This window comes from Tachypleus tridentatus, chromosome 13 (assembly GCF_004210375.1).
Source record: "Tachypleus tridentatus isolate NWPU-2018 chromosome 13, ASM421037v1, whole genome shotgun sequence".
Taxonomy (NCBI): domain Eukaryota; kingdom Metazoa; phylum Arthropoda; class Merostomata; order Xiphosura; family Limulidae; genus Tachypleus; species Tachypleus tridentatus.
The window spans coordinates 257610887-257624769 of record NC_134837.1 but is presented as its reverse complement, the minus strand read 5'-3'; the positions used below and the strand labels follow the sequence as shown (position 1 = coordinate 257624769).

The 13883-nt window shown below is 37.8% G+C and overlaps 1 protein-coding gene across 4 annotated transcripts in view; it reads left to right on the top strand.

Moving 5' to 3' along the window:
* Nucleotides 1-13883, top strand: part of LOC143240948 (uncharacterized) — a 143274-nt gene that overhangs the window by 66367 nt on the left and 63024 nt on the right. The window lies entirely within an intron of this gene.

Below are 13883 nucleotides of genomic sequence, written 5' to 3'. Positions count from 1 at the left end.
GGAAGCACGATTATGCTGAACTTTGATGTCTAGTGAGATGTAAAATAAATATTTCAAGTGAAAGATTAAAAGCAAGCTTAGAAAAGCTAGCGTAAACATCTTTTATATGTGTAATGATTATGTTGTATCTGAGTAAGATAAAAAATATGTGGAACACGTGCCTGCTGGTGGAACCGTAAAGAGTACTGCTGTTTACATAAAATCAGGCGTTGACGATGTTCTGAGGACTTTTGTTTACAAATCCACATCATTCCTATGTGATGGCCCGGCATGGCCAGGTGGTTAAGGCATTCGACTCGTAATCCGAGGTTCGAGGGTTCGAATCCCCGTCGCACCAAACATGCTCGCCCATTTTAGCCGTGGGGGCGTTCTAATGTGACAGTCAATAGCTCTTTTCGTTGTTAAAATAGTAGCCCAACAGTTGGCCGTGGGTGTTTTCCATCTAATCTTACACGACTAAATTAGGGACGACTAGCGCAGATAGCCCTCGTGTAGCTTTGCGCGAAATCCAAAGCAAACCATTCCTATGTGTGTGTGAAATCAGTTAACTTTTATTATTAAACATACCCACAAAAGTTTTGTGTTAAATGCAATGCTACATTGGGCTATGTGCTGTGACCACCATGGAGTATCGAACTCCGCTGTAAGCCCATGGACATACCGTTATCCCACTGGAGGAACACAAAAGTAAAATATTTACGTAAAAATATGTTCACTATCGTTATTAATATATTGAAACAAGAACAGTGACTTGTGTTAAGCCAATTGGGTTTAGCTAAAGTCAGTATAACCTACAACAGTGATGAGCATAACCACATTTGAATACAGTTTGTTCCAAACGTCCTCTCACATAAGCACATTTGAATACAGTTTGTTCCAAACGTCCTGTCACATAAGCACATTTGAATACAGTTTGTTCCAAACGTCCAGTCACATAAGCACATTTGAATACAGTTTGTTCCAAACGTCCAGTCACATAAGCACATTTGAATACAGTTTGTTCCAAACGTCCAGTCACATAAGCACATTTGAATACAGTTTGTTCCAAACGTCCAGTCACATAAGCACATTTGAATACAGTTTGTTCCAAACGTCCTGTCACATAAGCACATTTGAATACAGTTTGTTCCAAACGTCCAGTCACATAAGCACATTTGAATACAGTTTGTTCCAAACGTCCAGTCACATAAGCAAAATATATAACAGTATTTACAATTGTTTCTATTGATGTGAAAACAGACTTTCTAACCATAATTAACCGATTCTTAAGAAATACACTCAAAAACCATAGATCAAGGTTTTTAGCATATTTTGTGATGATGTGAGTTCAATGTTATACAGGAAAACAACTAAGGGACCATTCAAAATTATCATCATTTTAAATATGATTGAACAGTTTTTCCGTAATTCTAAGACTTATCCATCCCATACTTTTATCATAAAAATATTAAAATATGAGACCCCTTGTGTGGTAACAAAGAATGATATGAATCTTTTAAAGGCATTAACAAAAAAAAACCCTAGGCGGTGGGGCTGGTGGCAGTGAGGGGGCCTGCTCCCTAATTGTGAATCATCAGCGAAGTACTTCCTTTGAGTGGAGAAAAGAAACAAATTCAGGTACCACAAGAAGTTGCTGTTTAAGTTTTGAATTGGTTATTATTAGCAAATTAAATAAGGTGCCCCCCTCCATCCCAAATTCAGATATGTTCCGCTACCTATGAAAAACGATAAATAAATAAAACCTAGTCGGAATTTTTTACGTTATTTATCGAACGGGTTCATGCTTTTTAGGCCTCTACCGAACACTGTACGGTTACTTAACGATGACCGAACACTGTATGGTACTTCACGATGACCGAACACTGTACGGTTACTTAACGATGACCGAACACTGTACGGTTACTTAACGATGACCGAACACTGTACGGTTACTTAACGATGACCGAACACTGTACGGTTACTTAACGATGACCGAACACTGTACGGTTACTTAACGATGACCGAACACTGTACGGTTACTTAACGATGACCGAACACTGTACGGTAATTCACGATGACCGAACACTGTACGGTTACTTAACGATGACCGAACACTGTACGGTTACTTAACGATGACCGAACACTGTACGGTTACTTAACGATGACCGAATACTGTACGGTTACTTAACGATGACCGAACACTGTACGGTTACTTAACGATGACCGAACACTGTACGGTTACTTAACGATGACCGAACACTGTACGGTTACTTCACGATGACCGAACACTGTACGGTTACTTCACGATGACCGAACACTGTACGGTACTTCACGATGACCGAACACTGTACGGTACTTCACGATGACCGAACACTGTACGGTTACTTAACGATGACCGAACACTGTACGGTTACTTAACGATGACCGAACACTGTACGGTACTTCACGATGACCGAACACTGTACGGTTACTTAACGATGACCGAACACTGTACGGTACTTCACGATGACCGAACACTGTACGGTACTTCACGATGAAAAATCCCCCAAATGAGGTGTTACCAGTTTTTATGTTTACAATTTTAGAACATGTGTTAGTAAAGGGAGTTTATATTGATGAGCTGTACAGTTTGACTCCCTGGTGGGAGAGTGGCAATTCTAGGATCTTAGAACACATAAGTCCGGTGTTCGATTCCCTAGGTAGACAAGGCAGGTAGCCCAATATATTCTAAAACAAACAAATTGTATATATATATTAAATCAAAACCAAGCATTTCTTAGAAATGACAGAGTGTTCTCGAGTATGGAATATTGAATGGGGCACTTTCACTTGAGGACGAGTTGATTAAGTGTTCTGTCTCGAGTGCCTTTTTCTTACCTAAAGGTAATCTATAGTGCACAACATGTAGCCTGAAAGATGAAAGTTTCTCTTCCGACTTGTATGTATTGTCAGTGTTAGTGAACTGACTTCATAATATTAACTTCCCAGTTTTGTGTATTTTCAGTGTTAGCGGGCTTATTTGGTTGTGTAACCTTCCCAGTTTTGTGTATTTTCAGTGTTAGCGAACTCATTTGATGGTTTAACACTTAATAGGATAATGAAACATTATTTTTGCTTTCAAGTTTTTTTCTTGTTCCTCGTTTAAGTATTTATATGTGAACAACGTATTCTAATTATGCACGTAAAACAGTTTTTTAAAGATATATCTCAAGGTTTTGAAACAACACCGCCAGAATCAGAATTTGTTAGTTCTACGTTTAGTACGTATTTGAATGTAAATATATACTTTCTGTATGGTAAAAATGAGATGAAAGGTCACCACGTCATATTAAAACAAAATAAAGTATGTCTGAAAATATTCGGTGGTGTGTTTACTGTATATAGAATATCACAATAAAACAACATATCACATATCACAATAGTATGTTATTTAAAACAAAGGTAAAGTAAACATAGCAACAATTGCCTAGACATAAGCAAGCTACTTGTACAGAAAACTGAATCTAAGATATGGTGTGCTTTATTTAATGATATGGCACATCTTTTTTATTAGTATTTTTACGTCTTAACTATGACTTGTATTTTAAAAATATTTCGAAATGTAGCTGAGCATGAGATTTCTTTTTCTAGTACACTTATCGTTAGAAAACCACGTGGTCAAATTTAAATACCTGTCAATATTGCAAGGTTATACAACGTCAATGAAAGATAACTCCTAGAGTTTGGTACTGATCTCTCACAGCCAGTACGTCGTTGAATTCTGTCACTAACTTGAAACTATAGAATTTGTTGTTGTTATGTGTTGATTCTTATTTCTAAATCCTTGCGTTGAATTTGTTAAGTATAAATTTATCTTTTAATTTGCGCTGCAAAATAATGCAAACAAAAATATTGAGGAAAAAATAGTTTCATATAGAACTAAGTAAAAACAGTTTCATATAGAACTAAGTAAAAACGGTTTCGTATAAAATTGACGAAAACTACATTTCTTATAGAATTGAGGGAAAACCGACAAATACACGTTTCACAACAATTTACTATCGACGATGTCATAAAATTGACTAAGTCACCTTAATGTATGCTGTTCTGTGTTTGATTTTCAATCTCAGCCATCCCATCTGATTAAATTACAACAGTAAAAACAAAACAGAAACGTTACTTGTTATACGGGCCAGGCATGGCCAAATGTGTTAAAGCGTTCGACTCGTAATCCAAGGGTCGCGGGTTCGAATCCCGGTTGCACTAAACATGCTCGCCCCTTTCAGCCGTGGGGGGCGTTATAATGTGACGATCAATCCCACTATTCGTTGGTAAAAGAGTAGACTAAGAGTTAGCGGTGGGTGGTGATGACTAGCTGCCTTCCCTCTAGTCTTACACTGCTAAATTTGGGACGGTTAGCGCAGATAGCCCTCGAGTAGCTTTGCGCGAAATTCAAAACTAACAAACAATAATTGTTATATAATCAAAACCCTCATTTACTTGTAATTAACTGACAGATATAACCATCTTTTAGAGAGATAATATGTTACGAAGTTGAAACTCCTTACATTATTGTCTCGTTTCAAACACGCGGTCTAGAACGTTTTTCAAGGGGATTTTGCAGACATTAACATCCATCAACCCTAACTTCTAAAGCGACTGATTTCGTTGATATGACACGTGGATCGAAGAATATAATTTTGAAGAAACTGTCACCTTAATTCACTTCTATAATTTTGGTGTCTACGTGTTTAACAGAATCAGTGCTAATGTAAGTCTATCTTGAACTTGGAATGTGTTTTACAGAGTCAGTGCTAACAGAAGCACATTTTGGAGTTTGTATGTAACCATGGCAATATATTCACTAACCTCTCAAGAATTTTTAAACGTTTAAAACATGTTAGATCTTAGATAACTAATGAGTGGTCTATAGAAGTTAAACACTATCAAAAGGTGCTGGTCTAAAGAAATCTATAGCCAGTGGTTGTCAGTATTTTAAGCATAACAAAATATGACCCGACTTCAATGAAAATAATTCACCGATGTAAAAGTACATATGACATTTTGTGAAAAATCTGCACGTGATGCAGAGAAATGGATGTCATTTTTAGGTTCAGTGTACAGGAATGACTGAAGAACATTTGTGTGTGGGGTGACAACAGATACTCAAAATAAACTAATAATAATGGATCAATGTTATAACACAACACGTAAGTCACGTGCTGTTGATACACGTATTAAGTAATACTCTCTTATTTTTAATCCATTGTATTTTGGGATAAAGTTCGTCAGATACGTATTTTCTCTTAGACAAACACTGTTAACTTCATGGAACGTCAAATGTATAGTAAACAATGCTAAAATACGTGGTTTGATTCCCGAGGTGGGCAGAGCGAAGACGGCCTATCGTGTAGCTTTGTGCTACCCAAACACACACAGCAATAACTGAAATCTGTAGAAAAATCCCTGTTATAACAATCTTGGAAAAAAAAATCTCTCCTCAATCCTGCTATATTGAATCCCAGATATACAAATATATTAACAAACTTAAGGATAGTTAATCAATCAGGTTAACTCAGGTTATGTATATATAAAAAAAAGTTGTTTAATTACTAAAGTCAGTTGTAACTGATTTATCACATCTGTCTTATTGCTAAAGTCAGTTGGTTAATTTACTACACCTGTTTTTTTACTAAAGAACAATCGTAATTAGTTTATCATACCTGTCTTATAACTAAACGAAACTGTGATTGGCTTATCACACCAATAACTGTATTGTTTAGAGAATAGGGTTTCTGATATAATATATTAATATCTGATATAAGAAACTAGAAACGTTTTGACAACCCCGAAATTATAATCTTGTTGCTAAGATACCATATTAAGCCAGTTATCGACGATTCACTGCCGTCCATCTAAATTAATGAATGTAAGTAAAGTTTTGTTTTAGTTCGCGCAACGCTACACGAGGGCTTACTAAGTGTAAGACTAGAGGGAAGGCAGCTAGTCATCACTACCCGCCGCCAACTCTTGGACTACTTTTTTTACCAACGAATATTGGGATTGACCTTGACATTATAACGCCTCCACGGCTGAGAGGGCGAGCGTATTTGGTGCGACTGGGATTCGAACCCGCGACCCTCGGATTACGCGTCGAGCGCCTTAATCGCCGGGCCATAAGCAAACTAAAGATGATTGACTGTCATACATCTACATTAACGAATATAAGGATAGGAAGGGTGACTGGTTGTCGTATATCTACATTATTCGATATATCAATACTTCAGAAAAATTGTGATACGTAGCGTTCATATAGAAGCTGGCTCTTTGTCAGTGGTGGATTTAAAGTTGTGTGGATCCAGGGGCCATTAATTTTCTTGGGCCCTACATCCCATATAATTTTGCACAGAATAAAATTATCAATGGGCCTCCATTAAAAGCATGAGCTCTGGGGCTGCGCCCCCTTTAGCTCCTACCCAAATATGCCTTTGTTGTGTAGTGTCTAGCTGTTTCATCCAACGTGTGTCATTAGTGAACACTGTTTATTTTTCTCACACTAAATAGTTGTGAACTGTCAACAGAAGAGCTGTTAATCATTTCGCTTGTCGTCCTTGTTTTCATCAGTTTAAAGTTATTGAAGTTACTCTTTAAAACTCGAAGTCTTCTGATCGAGTGAGATGTCGAAGGTCATTGACTTTTCATGTGAGGGCGACGTCAAATCGCACGTGTTATACGGTATGACATCAGCTCGTGAATAAATCTCACTAATTACGCCTGATGCCTTCGTGACATATTTAGGTGAGGGTTTCTTTTTCTTTTACGATACGCTGTTCTTGCTTGAACTATGTATCATTAAATGTAGTTTACTGCGGGACACAAATGTACAGTTTGGTTTGGTTTGTTTTGAATTTCGCGAAAAGCTACATGAGGTCTCTCTGCGCTAGTCATCTTTAATTTTGCAGTGTAAGACTAGAGGGAAGGCAGCTAGTCATCACCACCCACCGCCAACTCTTGGGCCACTTTTTTACCAACGAATAGTGGGATTGACCGCACATTACAATACCTCCACAGCTGAAAGAGGGAGCATATTTGTTGTAACAGGGATTCGAAGCCACGACCCTCAGATTACGAGTAGAGTGCCTTATCTACCTGGCCATACTGGGCCAAAACGTTCAGTAAACCTCTTGCCAGTCTTGCCTTCAGAACGTACAGCAATTATCCTTTTAATTAACGTCGCACGAACCCTCTCACCTGGGGTTTAATGAAGGCTCCTTGAATCACACGGTTAAAACCTGTCACCGAACATGCTCTTTCAGTCGTGAGAGCGTTATAAATTATGGTCAGTTCCACTATTTGTTGGTAAAGAATAGCCCAGAAGTTGGCGATTGGGAGGGGGATATGTTAATATCTGCTTCCCCCTTGAGGCTATCACTTCAAAATCACTCTCACATTACTCCCTGGTAGCTTTGCGTGAAACTTGAAAAACAAACAGTCATATGTGTTTAGAGCTCAACAGTCATATGTGTTTAGAAACTTAGAAAAATAATTCGAATATCTATTTCCATCAAATTTTCATGGAACTGATTCATCCAAGTGTCAAAGTTTTGTATACACAAAAATACTTCAACAACCGTATATCCGAGCTTTGGGAAAACACTGAGCAAGCAGTCTACGTGTTTAAACTTTATTTCAACAGTCATCTGCTTGCAAGAAAAGATTTAAGACTTCTTGACCTTTCTTTTCTCTCTCTTGTCGGGATTTAGGTATAATGACCCGGGAAGGGCAGGTTCATTGACCTATTCTTCCCTCCTGTACGTTGATGGACATGTTCTGTTAAATGTTATTAGAAATGGCACTTGAGGGCCAGAGTAAAACGCATATACTCCGGCCCCTCTCAGGACATCCACTTCTTAACTGACGCTGTTTGTTTGTTTGTTTGTTTGTTTGCTTTGAATTTCGTGCAAAGTTACCCGAAAGTTATCTGCAGTGTAAGACCAGAGAGAAGGTAACTAGTCATAACCACCCACCGTCAACTCTTAGGCTGCTCTTTTACTAACGAATAGTACGATTGATCGTAACGTTATAACCCTCCCACAGCAGAAAGAGCGAGCATGTTTGGTGCGACGGGGAATCGAGCCCACGAAAGTCAGATTATGAGTCGAACGCCTTAACCCACCTGGCCATACCGATGCCCTTGACCGCCCTTTGAAAATCGGTTTATTGCACTATTTTAATAAAGCTTGTGTCATTTGTGTCGATTGTTTATCGACATGATATGTGAAGAATGCATTTGGCCGTTAGGTTATGGCCTTCCAAATATCAGCCCTCTGTTATGGTGGTCTTCATTTGTCAAAACATTATTCATGACCAGAAGTTGGTAGGCGAAAAAATAAATGCACATTGACGTGTATTTGAATGTCGAAAGACGTTACTTGTTTCACTGAGTTTAAAATGTGCACATTTATCATAATGTAGGCGAAAAATAAAAAGACTTGTATGTTCAATATCAAAACGTTCTGTTGGAGAAGAAGAGGCTTTATTAATGTCTGGGGTCCCATAACAGACAAACAGTGCTGATAAGGTAAATAAACGAATTGAACTTTAGACCTGCACGTCAGGAGATTTACTATTCATCTTACGTATGTTATAAAACTAGGCATTTGACAGACTTTATTGGTTTCTTTGGAACAGCTAGCTCATCGTTGTTAAGTGGGTGGGATTAGATTCATTTGACTGCCTCTGAAATTTCTAAATTCCTAACAAGTCTGTGAAATGATCAAGTAGAGCACTTGTACACTTTGTTCACATCTTGATGTCTAACCTTTGATGTTAGCAAATCGGCTGGTAATTTTTTATTGCAAAACTCCATTTTGCCATCAGTTCAGTTTTCTAGGTTTGTATCCATGTTACTGTTCCCACTATCGTTATGTGGTATATCACTGGTAACAACAACAACTTCTTCCTGTCTGACATCGTTCTTAACATTTTCTCCTTACTGTCCACTGTTGTTCTGGCAAGTTGTTAATAGCTGCTGTTGCTTCTGCTTTTCAAGCAGCTGGTTCGCATTGTTCTTCATGTCAGGACCGATTGAAAGTTTGTTCACATGTATAGCTAGGTCTTGTGCTTCAAAATATGTGGCCATCTGGTGTCAGCTGAAAGTTGGTGGTGTTTAACAGTCCCGCCTCGTGGTCAACCAACAGTTTATTTTGATTTTTGTTAATACCAGTACTTGTTTCACCAATCGCTCACCGTGGTCAACCAACAGTTTGTTTTGATTTTTGTTAATACCAGTACTTGTTTCACCAATCGCTCACCGTGGTCAACCAACAGTTTGTTTTGATTTTTATTAATACCAGTACTTGTTTCACCAATCGCTCACCGTGGTCAACCAACAGTTTGTTTTGATTTTTGTTAATACCAGTACTTGTTTCACCAATCGCTCACCGTGGTCAACCAACAGTTTGTTTTGATTTTTGTTAATACCAGTACTTGTTTCACCAATCGCTCACCGTGGTCAACCAACAGTTTGTTTTGATTTTTGTTAATACTAGTACTTGTTTCACCAATCGCTCACCGTGGTCAACCAACAGTTTGTTTTGATTTTGTTAATACCAGTACTTGTTTCACCAATCGCTCACCGTGGTCAACCAACAGTTTGTTTTGATTTTGTTAATACCAGTACTTGTTTCACCAATCGCTCACCGTGGTCAACCAACAGTTTGTTTTGATTTTTGTTAATACCAGTACTTGTTTCACCAATCGCTCACCGTGGTCAACCAACAGTTTGTTTTGATTTTTGTTAATACCAGTACTTGTTTCACCAATCGCTCACCGTGGTCAACCAACAGTTTGTTTTAATTTTTATAAAGACCAATATTTGTGTCGCCAAACAGAGCATCACATTTTGGGTGTGTAACCACAAACTCGTCTGTATCTTCAAACGTTCAAATCGTCAGTTATGATGGTTAAATCGGTCTTCCTACCAGATACGCCAGGAGAGCTGGTAGTCTGCTATTGTACGTTAATGTACCTGAAGTTTCCATGTTTGAAACTGACATTTATTTCAATAAATATCACACATTCTTAAAAATGCAGTCGTAATTGTAAATACATTTTTGTGAGAGTAATAATGTATTTCTTTTGTATATACACATACATGTGTGTGTGTGCTTATACAGGTTGTGGTAACAGTCGCGTAACCTGAGAAATCGGGAACCATGTACTATGCTTCGTCTTTTTGCGTAAACAGTGTAAAGCAAAATTAGTAACATATTGTGTATGTGTTTGCGATACACAGTAATAACACAGTGTGTTTGTGCTACACATTAATAACATAGTGCGTATGCTTGTATTACACATGAAAAGCACAGTAAATGCGCTTGTATTGTAATATAATATCAACGCTTGTATTACACATTAATAACATAGTATGTGTGATTTTCTTACACATTCATAACATCGTGTCTAATTTAACAACAGTTTTAACTCACCATACTTACGTTTAACGTGAAGGTTCAAGATTTGTTTTCGTTTACGTTTTTTCTTGGTATCTATTTGAAGATCAGTGTGTATAGTCGGTTCATTGTCTAAATGTTTCTTTTTATTATTAATTAAAACAGGATGAACATGGTACCCATAAAAACACCACAGCTCACTAATAATGTGTCAGTAACAGTTTTTTTTTGCGCTCTTATTATTTTTGGTCGCGTGGAATTAGAGAACAGTATTGTTTTCACTAAGTTTGAAATAACAAAGAATACCCTACCTGGCTTAAGCACGTTTCCATTGCTCATTGGAAATGACCCGACATGGTCAGGTTGTTAGGGCGCTTGACTCGCACTCTGAGGTTCTCGGTTTTGAGTCGCCGTCCCACTAAATAGACTCTGTCTTTCAGCGGTGGGGGCGTTATTGTATTGCTATCAATCCCACTATCCGTTGGTAAAAGAGTAGCCCAAGTGGTTGCTACATTAGGGACGTCTAGCGCAAATAGCCCTCGTGGAAATTTGCCTGAAATTCTAAACAAACCAATTATCGAAAATGATGTGTTCGTAATGGTATTAATTAACACTGATCTAAATATTTTCTAATGGTAATTGTCGATCATAATAGAGCAGGTCCCTGTATAGAATTTATGATTACAGAAGTTACTAGAGTAACATTATTCAATTTTTTTAGTATTAGGGACGAGTTTGCTTCCTCCCTGAACTACTACTGACCAGTAGAATACACGTAGAATGAAAAACCTTCACGGTTTATATATGAAGATGACAAAAACAGTGAAAGAGATAATTTAGCTTCAGTGACGTCACTCATCCGCAATTCCAGGTCTTACTGAAACTTTGAATTCTTTTACGACCCCATAATCAATGTTATCGAGTTTTATTTTACCAAGTTACCAATTTTGTGGTGTGCATTTTTCTTTTCGCTTTGAACTCGTCCGCCTGTGGCTCAATGTTATGTCTGGCCAAGTATAACGCTGAAAATCAGGTTTTTGATACTCGTGGTAGGCACGGCACAGATAGTACATTGTGTAGTTTTGTGCTTCTCAACGAACAAGCGATAGCTCTGAATTCTAAAGGAGAACACTGTACACAGAACTCATCAACTTTAACGTAGAAGTTCTGGACAAGAATGTTGATATCGTGGAAACAAATATAAGCAAACGCAAAATAAAAAATGTCCTACTTATACAACAACTCAAACCAAAATTAAACCAGTATAAAGGAACACATTTATATCTTTACCAATTACAAACTAACATCTAACTGCAGCGCCCCCTACAATACTGTACCCCTTTATACTCTTGTTCTTAAGACGTGTGTCCGGCAACGATCAGTTGCAAACTGTCTCTTAACCTGAAGATGATATAAGAAAGTCGAAACGTTGTTCTCTGCTTTATTAGTAAAAGTGTTAATACCCATACCAGCCATCCTGAGATATATTGACATCGTGTTCGTGTTTTAAAAATATTATATAAACGTTCCGGCCACGTACAAGACAACGGCTTGAATAGAATTTTACCCTTTCTGCCAAATCTCCTCGTAAGACCCACACTATAAGGTAAACTGTCTATAAAAATATCGTAGTTTGACCTGTAAGAAAACTGTTACCAACAAATAAATGGTTTCGCCTTAGAAGTATGTTATATCTATCAGCCATTTCAAGTATTTCAAAAGTTTTTTGGGGGAGAACGTTCTAAGACGCCATCGTTTTGCAATCGTTACGTGTACGACCAGTAATTTGGCAACAATCCCAGGATTTCCCAAAATACTTGCACAGATAAAAAGTCTGAAACAAAATCGTCACGTGATTCCACTTTCCAAGATGTCCCCGCCATCAGACACGTCACCAATTTGTCTTCCCCTGTCCAGAACCGGTCACACATTTTCTTCTGTCTTCACTCTTCTTTTTTAACCACCAATAGTGACGCAGCCGCATTTTTTACAAGATTAGCTGAATCAGTTTGTATCCAGGCAACACTTAGTGCAGAATGGAACATGGCACCAGCACGTTAAAGAAAAAAAAAATGGGCACTTTCTCTTAACCTTTGCCAACCAGTAATGTGCAAGAAAGAGGTGATCCATAAATATGGTGAAGTGAGGTGAAAGAACCAGTCCATCAACTGTTGGTTGGAATATTCTGTAAAACTATACATTATTTATGAATCCTTTTAATTCAAGCACCACAGAAAACAAATCTCCGGGTTCTGTCTGGACTTAAATGATGGTTGACATCGTGTGTCGAAACATTTAAAAGGCGTAACACCGACTCTATGACTGTATTTGAACATGATAAGAGCTGGAATACATGTCTGATGATGTGGAGAAAGTATTTGATCTAATGGCCTACACGTCATTGAAACACGTTGTGTAAATATCTTGTAGACAAGAGATTCCTGTAGATAGTTTCACATCTTCGACCGATGTTACTGGGAGTTTTTTCTTTTCACATCTAACTTTGGTAGACATCATTATATGCATATCGCTATTACCTGTCTTGTGGAGAAAACTATTCAGAGAGTGTACTGGTCGTTGTTTAAACCTGAACCTTACTCTCATATAACGCATCTCAGACCAGCTTACAAACATCATTATGAGGGAATGGGGATATATTATCCATAACCTTGTCTAGAAGATCATTCAGATGTTCCAAGATGTTGTAGCAGGACTCTAGTGGACATATTAGTAATTAAAGTAAACATAAAAAAAATATTTTTTAAAAGTCAGTGAGCGACGGTTTTAGTTTATCTTTTCACATATTTCAGAACTATAATGTGTTACATTAGAGGATCATTGAAGTTTTAAAGATACTGAACTAAGGTCTTGTTGCAAACATTCTAGAGGTAGAACATGTGTCACGTCAAGGGACGGTTAGAGTATTAAAGATACTGAACTAAGGTCTTATTGCAAACATTCTAGAGGTAGAACATGTGTCACGTCAAGGGACGGTTAGAGTATTAAAGATACTGAACTAAGGTCTTGTTGCAAACATTCTAGAACTAGAACATGTGTCACGTCAAGGGACGGTTAGAGTATTAAAGATACTGAACTAAGGTCTTGTTGCAAACATTCTAGAACTAGAACATGTGTCACGTCAAGGGACGGTTAGAGTATTAAAGATACTGAACTAAGGTCTTGTTGCAAACATTCTAGAACTAGAACATGTGTCACGCCAAGGGACGGTTAGAGTATTAAAGATACTGAACTGAGGTCTTGTTGCAGACATTCTAGAGCTAGAACATGTGTCATGTCAAGGGACGGTTAGAGTATTAAAGATACTGAACTGAGGTCTTGTTGCAGACATTCTAGAACTAGAACATGTGTCACGTCAAGGGACGGTTAGAGTATTAAAGATACTGAACTGAGGTTTTGTTGCAAACATTCTAGAGCTAGAACATGTGTCACGTCAAGGGACGGTTAGAGTAT